Source organism: Lutra lutra, chromosome 3, assembly GCF_902655055.1.
Source record: "Lutra lutra chromosome 3, mLutLut1.2, whole genome shotgun sequence".
Classification (NCBI taxonomy): domain Eukaryota; kingdom Metazoa; phylum Chordata; class Mammalia; order Carnivora; family Mustelidae; genus Lutra; species Lutra lutra.
In genome coordinates this window covers 31,863,271-31,884,714 of record NC_062280.1, presented here as the reverse complement: position 1 = coordinate 31,884,714, position 21,444 = coordinate 31,863,271, and positions in this window count along the sequence as shown.

The window sequence follows — 21,444 nt, the reverse complement described above, 5'->3', positions numbered from 1 at the left end:
CTCCTTGTATTTGTATTTAAATGTTTTAGGTAACCTAAGAACAAATGTACAAGTAAAGATGAAGTAAAAATGAATTGCTTGATACCCAGTACTTTATGTATATCAAGCACAGCAGCAAAATAAAAATTCCATGGTTTTAACTTTTTTTTTAAAAGGTTTCATGGTTGTGTGTGTGTGTGTTTTGGTTTGGGTGTTTGTTTGTTTTTTATACTTGCCTAATATGCATGTGCTGTAAAAATAGTTAACAGAAAAATAACTTGAGATGATGGCTAACTTTGTTTAATGTTTTATGAAATTTTCATGAACAATCCAAGCATAATTTTTAAGAACACATGGAGTAAGTTCATATAAGTGGAATAAAAGTTTTATGAATGGACTTTTCAAAAAAAAGATTGCCACATTATAATACTCAAAATGTCCAGCTTTCCAAAAAAATTATAAGGTATTTAAAGAAATAAGAATGTATGGTCTATACATTGGAAAAATAAAAGTGCATACAAACTGTCTCTGAGGAAGCCTAGACATTGTACTTAGTAGATAAAGACTTTACATCAGCTACTTTAAATTTGCTCAAATGCTAAAGAAAACCATGCATGAAGAATTAAGAGAGAGGTGAAAATGATGTCTCACTAAATAAAGAATATCAGTAAAAAGAAGTTATAAAAAGTAACCAGGTAAAAATTCTGGAGTTGAAAATTACAATAACTGAAATTAAAAAAAAAAAACCTCATTAGAGGGATTAATAATGGATTTGAGCAAGTCAGAAGAAGGAGTCTGCAAATTTGAACATAGATCAATTGAGGTTAGTCAATATGAGGAGAAGAAAGTAAAAAGAATGAAGAAAATGAAAAAAACCTAAGATACCAGTGGGACACTATCAAGCATACTAACATACTTTTTAGTATACTAACAAGCATACTAACATACTAACATAATATCACTCCTATAGAAGAGAAAGGGTTAGAAATAATATTTGAAGGGGCGCCTGGGTGGCTCAGTAGGTTGGGCCGCTGCCTTCGGCTCGGGTCGTGATCCCAGGTCCTGGGTTCGAGCCCCACGTCGGGCTTTCTGCTCAGCAGGGAGCCTGCTTCCTCCTCTCTCTCTGCCTGCCTCTCTGCTTGCTTGTGGTTTCTCTCTGTCAAATAAATAAATAAAATCTTAAAAAAAAAAAAAAAGAAATAATATTTGAAGAAATGATAGGTGAAAACTTCCAAAGTTTAATGAAAGACTAAACTCTACACATCCAAGAAATGCAATGAACTCCAAACAAGAAAAACTCAAAAGAGATCCACATGAAAACATATGCTAATCAAACTGCTCGGTGCCAAAGACAAAGAGAGAGAATGCTGAAAACAGTAAGAGAGAAGTGACTTCCTATGTGCAAGTCATCCCTAATCAGATTAATAACTGATTTCTCATCAGAAATCATGGAAGCCAGAGGCAATCAGCTGACACATTCAAAGTGTTAAAAGAAAACAAACAAAAAAGGACAGTTAAGCAAAAATTCTATATCTGCCAAAACTATCCATCAAAAATGAAGGAGAAATTAAGACATTCCTTGAAGAATAAAAAGAGTTTGTTTCCAGTAGACCTGCTCTGCAATAAATGCTAAAGGAAGTCCTTCAGGTTGAAATGATAGGGCACTAGAGAGTAATTAAAATTGCCTGAAGAAATAAAGAACAACAATAAAAATATATAAAAGTCAGTATTAATCTGTTTCTGGTTAGTAACTTATACATTTTTTCCTATATTATTTTTTAAAAGCTACTACATAAAACAATTATAAATCTATGTTGCTACAAACACAGGTACAAAGATGTAATTTGTAACAATAATAACATAAAAGGTGGTTGGTGGAGATATGTAGGAGCAAATGTATTATATATTATTGGAACTAAGTTGGTATTAATTCAAACTAGATAGTTGTAAATGAAGATGTTAATTGCAACCCCTAAAGCAAAAATCAAGAAACTAACTAAAAACATATATGGTAAAAGAAATGAGAAAGAAATCAAAATAGTCTACTAAAAATGTTTGTCTAACACAAAACTAGGCAGTAATGGATGAATTGGGGAAATAAAAGATGTAAGGCATATAGAAAACATAGCACAATGGCAGAAGTCCTTTCTTATCAGTAATTTTATCATATGTAAATGGATTAAACTCTCCAATGAAAAGGTGGAGATAGCAGATGGATTAAAGAAAATGGATCCAACTATATGTTGACCACAAGAGAACCACTTTGGAATAAAAAACACAAATAGAAAACAAAAGGATGAAAATAGTTAATTTCATGTGAATGGTAATCAGAAGAGAGCTGGTGAGACTATCAGGTAAAATAGAACTTAAAACACAGATTTTTACAAGAACAACAAAAAAGTGTCAATACATTAAAAGATATACTAACTATAAGTATATATGCACCTAATAGCAGAGTTTCCAACTTTATGAAGCACAAACTGACAAAGTTCAAGGGCAAAGTAATTCAACAATAATAGTTGGTGACTTCAATACTCCACTTTCAATAACAGACTGAATAGCTAGACAGGAGATGAAGAAGGAAATAGAAGACTAGAAAAACAAACTCACTAGTACTAACAAGATATATAGAAAGCACTCAGCATGATAATAGCAGAATACATATTCTTTTTGATTATACATGGGATATTCTCCAGGATAGACCATATCTTAGGTCACAAAATAATTATAAATAAATTTTAAAAGAAAGAAATCATACAAAGTATCTTCTCTAACCACAATGGAGTGAAATTAAAAATTAAGAGCAGAAGGAAATTTGGAAAACCCATAATCTGGAAATCAAATAACACACTCTTAAACAAGCGATGGGTTAAAGAATAAAATCACAAGAGAAATTAGAAAACACTTTGAGATGAATGAAGACAAAAATAAAGTATACCAAAATATATCAGAGCTCAGAGAGAAATTTGTAGCTATAAATGCCTTCATCAAAGGGAGAAAGATCTCAACTCAATAAGAACTTCCCACCTTAAGAAACTAGAAAAAGATCAAACTAAAAATCTAAAGCAAACAGAAGAAGTGAGTTAAAAAATATTAGAGCAGAGATAAATAAAATAGGATTACACAAACAATACAGAGTCAATGAAACCACAAGTTGGTTCTTTGGAAAGATTGACAAGCCTTTACATAAAGTGACAGAGAAAGAGAAAAAAAAAGAGAGAGAGGCCTCAAACTACTAAAATCAGGAACAACAGGAGACATTATTACTGACCACAGAGAAACACAAAGCATCATAAGACAATACTGTGAACAGTTGCATGTCACTGAATTAGATAATTGAGCAAAATGGACAAATTCCTAGAAACATGCAAACTACCAAAATTAACTCAAGAAGAAATAGAAAATATGAATAGACCTATGTAACAAGAGATTGCATCAGTAATTAAAAACCTTCCAACAAAGCCTGCAACCAGATGGTTTCATTGCTGAATTCTATCAAATGTGTAAAAAAGAATTAACACCACTCCTTCCCAAACTTGTCTAAGAAATTGAGGAAGAAGGGATTATTTTTTTAACTCATTCTGATGCCAATGTTACCCTGATACTGATGCCAGACAAAGATACCACAAGAAAATAAAATTGCAGACCAATATCCCTTGTTAATGTAGATGCAAAAATTCTCAACCAAGTAGTAGCAAACTGAATCCAGCAACATATTCAAAATATTATATACCATTACTAAGTACAATTTATCCCAGGAATGCAGGGTGTGTTCAACATAGAAAAATCAATCAATATAAAGAATAAAGGATTAAAAAGCCCCATGATCATCTCAATCTAGGAAGGAAAAAAAAAGACAAGATCCAGCACCCTTTGATGATAAGAATACACAACAAATTAACAGTACAAGGGGAGTCTCTCAACCTGATAAAAAACATCTATGAAAAATCTACAGAAAATATACTTAATGGTGAAAGACTGAAATCATTTCCCCTAAGATTAAGAACAAGGCAAGCATGCTCACTCTAACCACCTTTATTGAATGTTGCACTGGGTGTTTTAGCTAAGGATATTAGGGAAGGAAAGAAATAAAAGGCATCCAAATTGGAAAGGACAAAGTAAAATTATCTCTATTGGCAAATGGAATGATCTAATAGAAAGAAAATCCCAAGAATCTATAAAACAAAATAAAACAAAAAACTATTATAACTAATCAATATACAAAATCAGTAGTATTTGTAAGAGCAGTATACAAAAATCAGCAGTATTTCTATATACCAGCAATGAATAATCTGAAAATGAAATTTAAAAAACCATTCAATTTACAATAGTATCAAAATGAATAAAATACTTAGGATTAAATTAAAGTTAAGAAGGGGAATTCTTGTACACTGAAAACTAAAAACAAAACAAAAAAACCACTGTTGAAAGAAATTAAAGACCAAATAAATGGAAAGACATGCCATGTTTGTAGGTTGGAAGATTTAATATTTTTAGGATGGCAGAACTACCCAAAAGGATGTACAGCTTTAATGCAATCTCTACCAAAATCCCAGTGTTCTTTTTACAAAAATGGGAAACACTGGCCCTAAAATTCATATGGCATTGCAAGTGACCTTGAATAGCCAAAATAATTTTTAAGAAAATAGCATTGGAACAGAAATCAGTTGCATTTCTCTACACCAACAACAAGACAGAAGAAAGAGAAATTAAGGAGTCCATCCCATTTACAATTGCACCCAAAACTATAAGATACCTAGGAATAAACCTAACCAAAGAGACTAAGAATCTATACTCAGAAAACTATAAAGTACTCATGAAAGAAATTGAGGAAGACACAAAGAAATGGAAAAAATGTTCCATGCTCCTGGATTGGAAGAATAAATATTGTGAAAATGTCTATGCTACCTAAAGCAATCTACACATTTAATGCAATTCCTATCAAAGTACCATCCAGTTTTTTCAAAGAAATGGAACAAATAATCCTAAAATTTATATGGAACCAGAAAAGACCTCGAATAGCCAAAGGAATATTGAAAAAGAAAGCCAAAGTTGGTGGCATCACAATTCCGGACTTCAAGCTCTATTACAAAGCTGTCATCATCAAGACAACATGGTACTGGCACAAAAACAGACACATAGATCAATGGAACAGAATAGAGAGCCCAGAAATGGACCCTCAACTCTATGGTCAACTCATCTTCGACAAAGCAGGAAAGAATGTCCAATGGAAAAAAGACAGCCTCTTCAATAAATGGTGTTGGGAAAATTGGACAGCCACATGCAGAAAAATGAAATTGGATCATTTCCTTATACCACACACGAAAATAGACTCAAAATGGATGAAGGATCTCAATGTGAGAAAGGAATCCATCAAAATCCTCGAGGAGAACACAGGCAGCAACCTCTTCGACCTCAGCCGCAGCAACATCTTCCTAGGAACATCACCAATGGCAAGGGAAGCAAGGGCAAAAATGAACTTTTGGGATTTTATCAAGATCAAAAGCTCTTGCACAGCAAAGGAAACAGTTAACAAAACCAAAAGACAACTGACAGAATGGGAGAAGATATTTGCAAATGACATATCAGATAAAGGGCTAGTGTCCAAAATCTATAAAGAACTTAGCAAACTCAACACCCAAAGAACAAATAATCCAATCAAGAAATGGGCAGAGGACATGAACAGACATTTCTGCAAAGAAGACATCCAGATGGCCAACAGACACATGAAAAAGTGCTCCATATCACTCGGCATCAGGGAAATACAAATCAAAACCACCATGAGATATCACCTCACACCAGTCAGAATGGCTAAAATTAACAAGTCAGGAAATGACAGATGCTGGCGAGGATGCGGAGAAAGGGGAACCCTCCTACACTGTTGGTGGGAATGCAAGCTGGTGCAACCACTCTGGAAAACAGCATGGACGTTCCTCAAAATGTTGAAAATAGAACTACCCTATGACCCAGCAATTGCATTGCTGGGTATTTACCCTAAAGATACAAACGTAGTGATCCGAAGGGGCACGTGCACCCAAATGTTTATAGCAGCAATGTCTACAATAGCCAAACTATGGAAAGAACCTAGATGTCCATCAACAGACGAATGGATAAAGAAGATGTGGTATATATACACAATGGAATACTATGCAGCCATCAAAAGAAATGAAATCTTGCCATTTGTGACGACGTGGATGGAACTAGAGAGTATCATGCTTAGCGAAATAAGTCAATCGGAGAAAGACAACTATCATATGATCTCCCTGATATGAGGGAGAGGAGATGCAACATGGGGAGTTGAGGGGGTAGGAGAAGAGTAAATGAAACAAGATGGGATTGGGAGGGAGACAAACCATAAGTGACTCTTAATCTCACAAAACAAACTGAGGGTTGATGGGGGGAGGGGGTTGGGAGAGGGGGGTGGGGTTATGGATATTGGGGAGGGTATGTGCTATGGTGAGTGCTGTGAAGTGTGTAAACCTGGCGATTCGCAGACCTGTACCCCTGGGGATAAAAATATATGTTTATAAAGCTGTAAAAAAAAAAATTATGTTCTAATATAAACCAAAGACTTATATACTAACCTATGCCCATTTCTTGAAAAATTAAACAAATGTGATGAGGGGCAACTTGTAAATATAATTTAGACTGCCAGAAATTCTCTGTAAGTTCTAATATCAATACTATTAAAAATTCCACTCATTGCTGGATTATAGGAAAAATAAAGATTAAAGAAAAGTGAAAAAAAAAAGAAAATAGCATTGGAAAACATATACTTCTTGGCTTCAAAACTTACTACAAGCTACAGTAATCAAAACAATGTGGTACTGTCGTATGTATATCAATGGAATAAAATAAAAAATCCAGAAATACGCCTATATATCCATGGTTAATTGATTTTTGACAAGGGTGCCAAGACTGTGCTGTGGGGGAAAGAGCAGGCTCTTCAGTGTTGTTCTGGTACAATTTGATATACACACATAAAAGAATAAAGCTAGACTCTTGCTTAGTTCACATAATATACAGAAATTATCTCAAAATAGAGCAAATATCTAAATATAAGAGCTCAATGTATAAACCCTTAGAAGACAGCATAGATGTTAATATTCATGACCTTGGATTTGGCAATAGTTTCCTATTATGAAAACCAAAGCAAAAGCAACAACAACAACAAATAAATAAATTGGACTTCATGAAAAACTCTTACTCATCAAAGAACACTATGAAGAAAGTTAAAAGACAACCCACAGAATGGAATAAAATATTTATAAATCATTAATCTGATAAGGGACTAGAATCCAGACTATATAAGTAACTTGTGAAACCAAACAACAGGATCACCCCCCATCCCCCCGAACCACAACTAAAAAATGGGTAAAGGACCTGGACAGATAATTCTTCAAAAAAGATACACAAATGGATAATAACCACATAAAAAGATGCTCATCATCATCAGTCATACATTGGGGATGGGGATGTAAAATGGCATAGCCGCTGTGGAAGACAGCTTGGAAATTCCCCCAAATGTTAAACATATAGCATATGACCCCCAGTTCTACTCTCAGGTATGTGTCAAGGAGAATCGAAAACAGTGTCCAAGCAAATATTTGCCCATAAATTTCACAGTAGTCAGAAAGTGGAAACAACCCAAATGTCTATCAACTGAAGAATGGTTGAACAAATGTGTTATACAATGTGTTTTACAATGAAAAACTATTCAGCCATAAGAAGAGGGGAATGACTGATACATGCTACAACATGGGTGATCTTGAGAATATTCTTCAAAAGGAAAGAAGACAGACACAAAGAGCCACATATCATATGATTCCGTTTATGGGAAATGACTGCTGAGTGGATACAGAGTACCTTTTTGGGGTGATGGAAATGTTCTGGAATTAGATAGTGGTGATGGTTGCACAGCATTGTGATTGTACCAGAACCCACAGAATTGTACCTTTTTAAAATGATTAAAATAGTAAATTTTATGTCATGTGGAATTTTACCTCGATTAAAAAAAAATCAGGGAAACATTAAAAAAAGGAATGCTTCAAATGAACACAAATAAAATAATGGTTTAAAATGGCCTCAAATAATCTCGACTCTCTCTTCTTGAGTTATAGTCATCTCCTTAGTAATGCGGTCTTTGCAGTAGAGGCATGTATCATGCTGCTATAATTAACACAATTTCCTTGTGAAATTACATTTGCAAAACTATAGATGTGTTTTCAGTTGTCTTTTATTCTTTCCAGAGAGCATGCCATCATCATGAATTATGCCAGGGACTGCGATAATTTAATCAATATTATAATTAAACAGTCCCCAGTATAAGTATATATTTATATACTATGGCGTTGACAACTGGCTTTTAAAAGAGTCTAGAGTTTAATAGTTTTGCGCATCATTTACAGTTCTCTTGCACCACTGACGTGATTGATTAGCACCACAATAAGAAATTATGTCTTCTGCAGAATCCATCCTGTATTGGGAGAATTGATTATATTTCCCTGGGGAGGTCAGCTCTCATAATGCAAATGTTAATTAATTTTTTGTATTAAAAGCTAAATACAAAGCTTGAATCACTTTTATTAGGAACTTCTTTTAATTAATTCACTGCCCTTTGAACCTAAACAGTTTATCTTTTGGCACAAGCATCCTATTAAAGAACAAAAACAATTGATTGTGCAATCATCCACATGGAGTCTCCCAACTAGGTTACAGACATGCTGGGGTGGCCTCTCAGGAGCTGTTAAATTTAATCATAGACTGTTAGCAGGTTTCCTTCCATCCATTTTTCATTCTCTCTCTCTCTTTTTTTTCTCTTTCTCTTTGAAAACAATGCTTGGAAGAATAAGTCAGGAAGTTAAAACAAACAGCTTCATTTCATCCTTTAATGTGAGGGTATAGAATGGAATGGGATTACATATGCTGTGTATTTCAAATATATTATACTAGAAAACATCATGTGAAAGATCATTTTGGTTATGTAGATGGTAGAACAGCCTATAATTAAACTAGAGAGCTGCTAGGATATATTTCATAGGCTTTTCTGGGTAATGAAAGTTCATGACTCTGATAGAGACCACCTCAAATGTATTTTACTAGAAACTTCACTGGAAATTTAAATTCAAATGTAGCAATGATGGTTTGCAGTTGACTGGTCTCTGTAATGGCCAGGTCTATCTGCAAGTCGTGCAGAGTTTTGAAACTCTGTTATAATCTAGCATTTCTGTATTAAAACTCTTTTTTTTAATTAATTTGATGAAACATACTTTGGTTAACATCCTATTTAAATTCAGATTTCTGGAACCAAAGGTATCTTATTCAATTCTTCCTAGCATGGGATCATTGCAATGGTTTATTTTCTTAACGTTTTTTCTACCTTCTTTTGAAAACTTTTGTAAGCCTGCAATTAGTTTGAAAAATCTCATTAGGTATCAAATGAGAAAATCGTTAAATGTGCTCACTGCAGAAAGCATGCCACACTTGGAAATCTACATTACTTGGTGTGTTTCACTTCAGAGTCCAGTGCTAACCAGGCTATTAGAGGAGGCTACATCAAGGGACCATCTCTCATTTCTGAATATATGTGGTTCACCTGTGTATACTGATGGTGATAAATATTTTGGACCTCCAATTTTGACCTAATTATTCCAAACAATTTTCTTTGTATTAATTATTTATGGCTCATGGAACTTCCTCTCTGATATCTCTGTGCAGGGTCTAGCTGAAGAAAAATGACAATTTAGGTGGATTGCCTTGAGTGTTATTCTTTCTATCCCCATCCTCCTCTCTATTGGTAAAAATAAGTATACATTTTCCTGATTTCTTATGTTGGTGCCTAAACTTTCTTTTGTCTCACTCTTATAGTTCTTTAATATAATATCCTATTGAAACACATTTCATCTGAAAAGTACCTGTTAGAGGCTATCAGGAGGTCTGAACTCCCTACACCATCTTCCAATGCCCCCCAAAGGGGACAAATCATAGCTTTTCAAAGCTGATAGTGCATGAAATCTAACTCTAGATGATGAAATGGTAATTGGGGTGTTGTGTGCTTTGCTGTAGTGTAAAACTGCATATTTTCAACAACCAGGGTGACAATAATAGCAATTCTTTTTGAGAAGGAGGGAAAGAGGAGGGGAGGGGCAGAGAGACTCTGAAGCAGACTCCACGCCCATTATGGAATCTGACACAGGGCTTGACCCTGAGATCATGACCTGAGGAAATCAAGAGTTGGATCCTTAACCAACTGAGCCACCAAGGTGCCCCAATAATAGTAATTTTTAATGATAAATCATGAAACTATAAATATTCAGTTTCTTACCTATTCTCATACTCTATGGAAATAAGATTGCTTTCTGGATCAGTCCTGATGTTGGAGGAACTGGGGAATAAGCAAATAAAAGCCAGAGATCTCAGATAAATGTATCTACAAATAAAAAGCTGGAGCAGGGACGAGAGGGGTAAGAGACAAGAAAACCTCAAAAATTGGGTTAGTGAGAATGTTGGGGGGGTTTGGAGGGGGGTGGGAGCTGCTGTAGCATGTGAGTGAAATGGGGAGTGAGAGAGAATAAGGGTTTTTAAGTTTTGTCTTACATTAACAACATGCTTTTCCTTTGATGATTTAAAATATCCAGAAAGAAAAAAAAAACCAGAAAGATATTAGAGTAGGTTAAATGCTTTTAAGTTATTTTGGGTGCTGAATTGATGCATCTTTGAATGGCACTCAAAGTAGAGCTCAGAGCACAGATTCTGTAGGTTGCTCAAGTACGACTGTGAACGCCCTCTTGTGGGCATCTTGACTACTGCCTGCCTGAGCAAGTTGCTCTTTCCCTTTCTTTCCCTCCCTTCCTTCCTTCGTTCCTTCCTTCCTACTTCCTTCCTTCCTTTTTTTCTTTAGATTTTTAATTTTTAAGTAATATTTACACCCAACATGGGGCTTGAACTTACAACCGCAAGATCAAGAGTCACATGCTCTATCTACTGAGCCAGCCAGGAGACCACTGGGCAACTTTTAGTATATGCTTCAGCCTTACACACGCTTTGACATGTCCAGTGAATTTCAAAGCCTTTCTTCTAATCAAAACCACCTCTCTTTTGACCAGGTTTCTTGAGAATCTTGCTTTTTGTTGCCTATCTGTTGGGTTCCTCTGGACTAGTTAAGGTTCTAGTTAAGGTGACAAATTTTCCACCTGATATGAATTTCTAGAAAATATGTCTTGACTCAGGAAATTTTCCAATTGTGGACATCTCAGGTACCACGAATAACCAATGACACTTTTCTTTTTCCTCGCCATCAAAATATATCAAGTAGGAAGCTACTACTTTGTGCACTTCCCACTTGTTTCCCTATTCTTTCTTCAAAAAGATTTGTTCCCTTCTGTATTCAGTATAAGAGAGGCTACTAATTAAAGAGAAGTCTGACTATGAATCAATATGTAGCCAAATATTTGTTAAACATGACATTTTGCTAAATGCTGGGGTTATGGTGGAATGCTAAAAGACAGGGTTCCCTCAAGGATTACATTACCCTGATAATCAAATGAGAATAACAAACAATAATCAAGGAACCAAACTGTGGAAGGAGCTGAGATGTCCTTCAACAGATGAATGACTAAAGAAGATGTGGTTCATATATACAAAGGAATATTACTCAGCCATCAGAAAGGATGAATACCTACCATTTGCATCGACATGGATGGCTGGAGGCTATTATGCTGAGTGAAATAAGTCAGTCAGAGAAAGATGATTATCATATGGCTTCACTCATGTGTGGAATAAAAAAATAGCTCAGAGGATCATAGGGGAAGGGAGGGAAAACCGAATGGTAAGAAATCAGAGAGGGAGACAAACCATGAGAGACTCTTGACTCTGGGAAACAAACTGAGGGTTGTAGAAAGGGAATTGAGTGAGGGGATGGGGTAACTGGGGGATGGGCATGATGTGATGAGCACTGGGTGTTATATGCAATTAATGAATCATTGAACACTATATCAAAAACTAATGTACTATATGTTGGCTATTGAGTTTTTTTTTTTTTTTTAAAGAACCAGATGTATAAATGTATATTTATGAGCTGTTTAGTGCTATGGAAGAAAAATATATTATGAGATCATGTAACAGGGGACCCATTCTAGTGTGGGATCAAGGAAGCCTTCTCTAAAGAAGTAACAATAAAGAAAAGATCATATTTGTAGTTAATAACTAGGCAAAGTATGAAGGAAGAGTGGTCAGGTCAGCCATAGGGAACAGGATATGTAAATATCCTGAGGCAGATTCAAGATGTGAAATGTTTGTTCAAGAAACAAAGGGAGGTCAGTATAGCTAAAGGACTGGAAAGAGGTCAGAGAGAATATGGTATGAGCTTGAAGAGACAGAGGGAAAAATCATGCTGGATTTTATGGGCTACATTAAAGATTTTTTGTCATACAGGAGTGACAGTGGAAACTCATGTGTTTGAAGTAGAAAAGTAGCATGATCAGATTTGCTTTAAGAACATTATGTGAAAAAAGAGGAATGTTGGAAGATGAGTTGAAGACTGTTGCCATGGTGCAGATGAGTTTTGATAGCAGTTAGGTCATGGTTAGTAATGTAGGTGACAGAATTCAGGGAAAGACTTGAAGGACGCATACAAGATAAAAAGATGTAAGACTGAACAAGGAATTGAATATGGATATAAGGAGAAGAAGGAATCAAGGATACCTCCCAGTTTCTAACTCCTGCACTGAACAGAGTGGGGCCCTTCACGAAGGTGGGGAAAAATGTGAAAGATCAGATTGGGGAGGATGCAGATTCATGATGAGGCAGTTTCATAAACCTGCTCCATTTAGTGATGTAGCAGTTTGGGTTGACTTTGAGTTACCCAAGTGGAGGGCATGTCATCTCTAAAGTGAACCTAATAATACTTGTCTTACAGGGTAGTTCTGTGTTTTATAGGAGATAGTATATATAAAGCAGAGTTCCTGTCACTTAAAAGGCCCCCAGTAAAGATGAGGAGATGGCTTGAGTACGATATTATGAGTACATGTGCATAGGAAATCTTGTGTCTCTGTATGTAAATAATTGAATTAATGCTCCCCATTTATATTTAAATTCAGCCAACATAAGGCTACTATAATATAGAGGATAGTTCTTGTGTTTCTTATTAACCTCTGAACTCCCCAGTAATTTAATTCCAAATACAAGATAGACAAGATAATATATAGTCAACTTGTGTTATGCTATTTTATCCCTGCATTCATTTGAGCCTATGAGTTCACAAAGTCAGTTAAAAAATGGCATCCCGGTTCTAAATAATTACAGTATTTTAACTTTAATTTAATTACGGTGCATTGAACAGTAGACCTTTAAAACTATGTAGTGATTTGCCTCAGTGAGTTAGACTAATCAGTACACCTCATTATACTCAACACATAAAAGGATATATGTCTCCCACTTTCTAACACATTCGTTAATGTGCTCCTACAGTGCTATCAAAACTGGTGCGTGAGCACTTGCAGAGCTTGTATTTTTCTCTTTAAAATTAAAAAAAAAAAAAAAAAGATCCTTAAGTGCAAGGTTTTGCAGAGAAGAGCTGTGGAAAAAGAATGTAGGTGAGTTGAGAAGCGAGCTCTGTCCTGACAGCATTTGACTCTGAAGGAACCACAGAGCAGTGGTGACTTAATTTTTTTTCTGACAGGTGACATAAAGATGATCTATGGAGTCATCACTATCTATACGTGGGTGGAAAAAGAATATTGGGAAACCCTAAGTGCAAATAACAGTGCAGTGGACATCTAGGGGAGGCTCTCTGCATTTCTACATGAAAGATTTCTGTGTGAACGAATATTACATGTACCTTCTTTGAAAAGACCAGGACTAAATTAGTTTTATGGGAAGACTGATAAAGCTTTAATCAGCTAACATTAAGTGAAGATTTTTTTTTAATAGATGTTTATTCTAAAGGAAAACAGTTACCAAAAACCAAAACAGTTTCTGAGCTATTCCTCAAATTCTCCAATTATATAATAGGCTAATTGTATGCACACCAAAGCAGGGGACGGGATGGGGGAGGAGAGGTGGAAGAGGCAGGGGTCAATGTTTTAAGTGAAAGTTAAAGAGGATAAATAAGGTGGGGTGATTGGACAGTGAGAATGACAGGTCTGATGATTTTCATCATTCTTGACTTGACTGTGGGAACAGAAGATGAGGCAGCCTATGACTTGAAAGACATCCAAGCAGGGAAGGCTTTGGGTCCAAATGGCCCCAGCCCACCTACAAGATGGTGTGGAATAAACCTGCAGCCTTAATGCAGATACGTACCAGCATAACAGAACTGAGAGTATCAAATAACAATCCTATAATCCCCAGAATATTAAATAGTGATACAGTTTTATTTATTTACTGATAAATTGCAGGAGATGGTCTGGCACCTGTGGTTTGGATAGAAATACACCATTGCTTTTTCTTATCCTGCTTCTAATATTCCCACATCCATTAGACTTTGGTTTGGACCTACAGGAGCTAGGGCCTTCCAAATTTTCTGTAGTGGAAGAAAAAAAAAACTTTGCTCTTAGATCCATGCAAGTGGGGTGGTGATGAAGGAGACCCAGAGCACTCCACAGAGAAGGTCCCCTGATTCCTGCTGCTGCATGATTTCCACGGCTACCCCTCAAGCGTTCCGGTATTTCTCCTCTAATAAGCAGATATCAGAAACATTTCTCCGGATTATAAGAACTGAAATGGAAATTGACATTTTCTCTTCTCTTTTACGTTTTGTCCTCCCACAAGCCCAGTGGGCTTTCAGAAGAACACCTATAGTTAGAGAGGGCTTAGTGGGAAGAATCAGATTTTTCTAGGATTTGAAGAAGTTGGGGCACCTCTGGGTTTATAGGAACATATGTCAGTGCGGTGACCACAACTTCTAGTGTGTTGCTTCCTAACTTTGTCCTAGCTATGTCTTCAAACCAGGCAGAAATGTCTCCAGAATCTCGTCTCTGTCTTCTAGTTCGTACTGTCTTTCAACTTTCTTGGGTCTCTTTTCATTTTCTTGGTCAGAAACAAACAAACAAACAAAAACAAAACCCAAATTCCTTTCTATGTGGGATCTCCAGCATTTTCTCTCAATTCAGCCTGCATTACCTTGTAGGTAGTATTCTGACCTTCCATGGGACCATATTCTCTTATAAGAGGACACATCTCCCCAAATGTCTTGCTTTCTTTGGACATTGATAAAAATCAAGGCACTATGTTGTCACAATATTTATATCCCTGACAGGTGCCCTGTTGCTTTGAATGAGATTTGTACATGTGCAGTCTGTGCCTCCAGATGTACCTGGTATAAGATGTGTTCTAAACTCTCAAGCCATGCTTTCCATGGGAGACTGCAAATCATAACAGATTGGAGGCAGTGGGACCCACCCCTGTCATTTACACATTCCTGGTGTGTCTGCCTGGGACATTCTCCTCTGTTTAATCCTTCCCTAGCTAACTCTTATGATTCTAATGACCAATTAGTAGGTCCCTTCTCATTGATCAGATTTTATTTATGTTTCTGCAACAGTTTTCCTTTTGCTTTCAGCTCCCACCAACACCCTCTTTCTATTTTTGTCTGTCTGTCTGTCTGTCTGTCTGTCTCTCTCTCTCTCACACACACAGACACACACACACACACACACACACACACACACACACACACACCAGCTGGAACATGGCCTGTCCTCACTTGATACTTTTGAATGATTACATTAAGGCTTTCATTCCCTGGCTTCATTGCCCCTTTTTTCTGTCCTGGCATTTCTAAAACTATTTGGCATTTGGAAATTTCTTACACGTACAATGGAACAAAAGGAATATCTGAATGACAGGGGTGGGTCCCACTGCCTGTGACCTGCTATGATTTGCAGTGTGCCCTGGAAAGCATGGCTTGAGAGTTTAGAACACATGCTATTCCTACCAGGTATGTAGATCTGGAGGCATAGACCGCACATGTATGAGATCTCATTCAAAGCATCAGGGCACCCAGGGCCATAAATATTGCAACAACATAGTGCCTTGATTTTAATGATTATTTCGGATTTTTTGTGGCTGTCTCCATCAAGCCAGAGTAGCAATGACTTGTTAATACTATGTGGATATATGGATAGATAAGGAAGCTAAAATGAAATTTGTCATCCTGCACAGGTATGATACTTTCATACTGGAGTAATGACTATTTTTAAACACACACACATACACACACATAGATGGAAGAAGTCATTTTCTCTTTTATTTTTTCTATTCCTGTCCTTAAAAGTGTTCTGGTTTATGTGACCCAGAGAGTTATTCTTATTCCAAATTTATAAATTGAAACATTGAGGATACGTTTATATAACTGGAAAGTGATTTCTCCTTTTTCAACTCTTGCTAAAGAAATAATGATACTTTTTTCTGCCTCCAACATAAAAACGTTAGAACATTGTTTAGTGATGTTCTGTGCTTTAAGTGTTTACTCTGGTAGGAGATTTTATTATTCTAGGTACAGAATGTTTTTTAAAAAATGTGTCCAGTGTTGATACAGACACATTCAATTAAGACAAACAAACAAAAAAGTATTTTCAAAGCTTAGGCCAACATCCCTTTAGAAAACACGGGCTCTGATTTCTGTGTCCTGAGAGCTGAAGAGCTGACCCCAGTGGAGTGCAACTTCCTCTATACTCTTTGGGAGCAGAACACAGGTGCTGAGGGTAAGAGGAGGAGCATTAAGCTGGGTGCTCATTCAGAGTGGACGCCGAGGAAAGTGGGTGACCAGTTCCCCCAAAATGGTACTTCCTCAAAAACATAGTGCATCTTATTGAATGGAACCCTGTCCCTCAACCACTGAGCATCGCTTGGTCAGAGCCTTCTTGAGAAAGATCCTAGCCCTGTTACCTGATTGTGAACACAGAGTTCAAACGAGTGTCCACAATCTCTACTCTCCTACCATATCTGGTCTCTCATCCTTCCAAACAGAGCTGACCTTCACTCAGAGGGACCCTGAAGACCCTTCTATCTCCATTTCTCTCCTGAGTTTCTTTTCTATTTCTTAGTACCTCATCTCCCACGATTCCTACCCACCCCTGCTGGTACCCTTGAACCAACCTTCCAGAATCCTACATGGATTGATTCAGAGAAAACAGTTTTCTGTCCACCTCCTCTGTTTTTCCCCTCCAGCTTTACTGAAGTATAACTGGCATGTAAAAAAAAAAACACTGCATGTTATTAATGTATATAATTTGGTGAGTTTGGACACATGAACTTGTTTTCCCACTGCCAAAATCTAGGTACTAAACATATCCATCACCTGTGTCTCTTGGTTTTGCTTATTTTTGTGGTAAAAACACTTAACATGATATCTAATCTTTTTTTAAAAGATTTTATTTATTTGTGTATTTGACACAGAGAGAGAGAGATCACAAATAGGCAGAGAGGCAGGCAGAGGCGAGGGGGAAGCAGGCCCCCCACTGAGCAGAGAGCCCGACACGGGACTCAATCCCAGGACCCTGAAATCATGACCAGAGCCCAAGGAAGAGGCTTAATCGACTGAGCCACCCAGGTGCCCCAATAGCTACCTTTTTAACAAACCCTTAAGTACACAATACCTTCTTGTAAACTGTAGGAACTGTATTCCAGCAGACCTCCGGAACTTACTACTCTTGTATAACTGGAATTTTATACTCATTGAACAACATCTTCTATTCCCCACCGCATCCCCAGTAACTGTCATTCCATTGTTTACTTCTATACCTTTGACTAGTTTTAATGTTCCCTGTAAAGGGAATCATGTAGCATTTGTCCTTTTGTGATGGACATAGTTCACTTAGCATAATGGCTTCCAGGTCCACCCATGTTGTTGCAGTGATCACCCCTACTCCCAGTTGTAATGTGGAGTGACCATGATCAGTGGCTTCTAGCATCCATTAGACTGACAAATAGAACTTCAGTAGTCTTGATCTTTCTCACGTGATATAACTTAGAGGCAAAAAATTTCCCTTCCCGGGGCACCTGGGTGGCTCAGTGGGTTAAAGCCTCTGCCTTCAGCTCAGGTCATGGTCCCAAGGTCCTGGGATCGAGCCCCGCATCGGGCTCTCTGCTCCGCGGGGAGCCTGCTTCCTCCCCTCTCTCTCTGCCTGCCTCTCTGCTTACTTGAGATCTCTCTCTCTCTGTCAAATAAATAAATAATCTTTAAAAAAAAAATTTCCCTTCCCACCATGCATGAGAATAGGAAGGAAATGAGGGATGAAGGGAAGAGAGAAACCACATTGTCACATTAGGCATTAACTTTTATTTCAACAGCCATGAGTTTGGGCTATTGTTTTTAGAATTTAAAGTAATAATAAATTAATCTATCTGAGCATTCTTGGGATCTTGGTTTTATAGGAAGGGTCTTCTGTGAGTCCATTTTATTTTTACTTTTTGACATCTGTTTCTTCACCAGAAAATGACATCTCTTCCTTTGCTCATAAAGCAAGAGAAGACAGAGTTAAAAAGAGGTTAAATCATTTGTTAAAATTTCTCTCATGAGCCTTCTGCAGAATAGGGGTTAGAATCTAGAATCCCTGGTGTGTAGGAGACATTAGCCCAGGTAACCCTAATTTCAGACAGATCCCTTCAAGTAGAGCTAAATTTTATGCAAATTCTCATGGCATCTATTTTGCGAACAACTCAGGAATATAAGGAAAAAAATCTTTGACCCACTTTATAAGCCAAACTAGCTGATGCAAGTAGTGGTTGATGCCTTATGTTCTGCTTGTGTAGAACTGAACATTTCTAAGTGGGTAATGAAATTCAACCAAAGGTTATGTCACAACTAAAACTCAGAAGATCAAATCTGGTCCAGTGCTTCAACATCTGACTGGGCAAGATGGATACCAGTGCCTCCTCCTGGTGGAGTCAGGGTGGGGGGTTGGTAAGGGGGAGGTGGGAAAGTGGGGGTCGAGGGTAGGGGTGTGTTGGTCTCTGTGGCTTTAGCAGTTGGTTCGTCCCATGGTCTGCAGGCAGTCTGACAGTTTCACAGGAAATGCAGAGAAATGATTTATTCACAAACATTGCTGAATTTGAAAGGTGTGATTAATGATTATATTTGAAGAGACTGCTTATTCAACAAGCACTGCAGTGGCCCCTTCCTCCCAGCCAAGTCATTCAGTAAATAGGGTGTTCTGGGATCCTGACTAACTTATTCTCGCCTCATTTACATATTTTGGTTTACATTTGTTAGATTCCCCATTTTATTCTTACTTTCCTAAGGTGTGATATTCTTGATTCACAGAAATGGATCAGTGACTCAAAAGTTGTGAACTGAAGCATGAAAGTAGTGATGAAAACAGTAAAGCAAATACCACAACTTCGAATAACATCATAAATATAAATAGTGAGCAGGGCTTAGATCGGATATAGAATGTGATGCTGCGTGTGCCGAGATAACTGGATTTCTAAATGTGAGGCGTTTTCACAAGCTGTAAAAGAAAAGTGCAAATAAGAACAAAGGATGTCTGAAAATCTGATTTTGTTGGACCAAACTTCTGTTTTACCTTAAGATTTCACTGCTCTGTCTGATAGAAAACTGTCAAAGAGAGGCATGGAGACACCAAATTTTCAAATCAATCTGAAGCATAATCACTGTATTAGAAGGTTTATCAATATTTTCTTCAGAACAATGAGAAACTAATGCTTTCCACCATTCAATGGACAAATTTATTTCTGAAGGCTGAGAAAAAAGGACATTCAGAATTTCCCTCCTTATAGAGAAAAAAAAAATACAAAACAAAACCCTATGCCAGTCCCAATGTGGTTGACAAGCTTATAACATTTGATGACAAATATTATGCTTGGAGAGAAAGTATGATAAGCTACTGGAAGAATCTTTTTATCAAAGGATGCTGTTGGATGTCATATAATATCAATGGCAGGGTACCAGATATTTTGTCTTATAGTAACAAGGTCACCGATGTGCAGAATGTGTGAATCAACTCTTGCCAAGTAAGAAAAGATATTCAAGAAAACAGAGCAAATATTTACTGAGAACTTTATCTGTGTTCTTTGCCTTATGTGTTTTATCTCATTTAATCCACCGCAAGCCCTCAAAAAACAAAAGTTCTGCTAGAATGGGCTTCATCACTAACAGTCTGTCTCTTTTCTAGTATTTTTTTTTTTAACTCAGTATGAAAACACTGAGTGAGGAACAATTGGGCACATTGGAAACACAGATACACACACACTCCATGTATACAATAATAGGACATAGAAAATGCAATAAAAAGAGAATTCAAAGTCCATTTGTCATTATTTCCCAAGTTGAAATATTTGACCTTCCAGAGTTCGAGAATAATACACTTTGGTGGAAAGTTGACTGTGGTTTAAAAAAAAAAAAAAAAAAAAGCTGTGTTTTCTGAATTTATGTTTTATCTGACTCTATGTAACTGATAGTACTCCTTTTTAATTGTTTTATTTTTAGTCAATTTCCTAATTGTGGAAAACATTTTAAAAATGTACTTAAAGTGAGTGGCTTACTTATGTGCCAAATGTTAACTGAGGGATCTACATGCACAAAACCATTGAGAAGTACAGTGTAACAGAAAAACCAGATGTTGGGTTCTAATTCTGACTCCAAGATAGTACAGCTTTACTGCTTAGGCTCATTATTTATCTCCCCAGGTTTAGGTACTTTCATCTTTAAAATAAAAAGGTTAATTTTTTTTAAATTTTAGAATAAAAATAAAATAGTTGATTTTCATCAGCATTTCTCAACTTCAGCAGGATTGATATTTAGGACTGGATAAATCTTTGTTGGGAAAGGAGGCTTTCTCATGCATTGTAGGATGTTTGGTAGCAGCCCTCGTCTCTACTTTCTAGAAGCCAGTAGCATCCAGTCCTCCTTTTCCCACATTATGAGGACCAGAAATGCTATTTAGGCAGAAATGCATTTAGGAGGCACAAAATGGCCTCCAATTGAGAATCGCTAGTTTAGTTATTCTCCAAGGCCAAATCAACTTTAAATTTCTATTAATTTTGTGAATTCTCTCTGGCACGTACAGTTTGTGACTTTAGGAACCAGGACTTGATGATTCAGGAAATTCTCAATTTTTCCAGATGGCAGATAATACTAAAATTAAGAAATTATTTTTGAAAGCATGGCATGAGAAAAAGCCAAGGACGTGGCGGTAAAGCATTTCATTGAAACTCTTTGCTGAAACTTTGGGAGATCAAAAGTTCAGAATACTCAGTAGCAAGAGATTAAAGTTACCAGATCTCGATCAAACCAGAGGGCCTTAGGAAGCTGAAGGGCACTGCCTTTCCGCCATTTCAGCAGAAGCTAAACATAGCGAAGAGATTATCCATAGATGATCTGTGGACGAACCTTTCATCTAATAGAGTGAACATCCATGAAATCCATGCCCACAAGGTTCTGGAGAATTTTATGTCAGCAGAAACACTGCCAGATTGGGTTGAAAAGCATCTAGAGATTGCAAA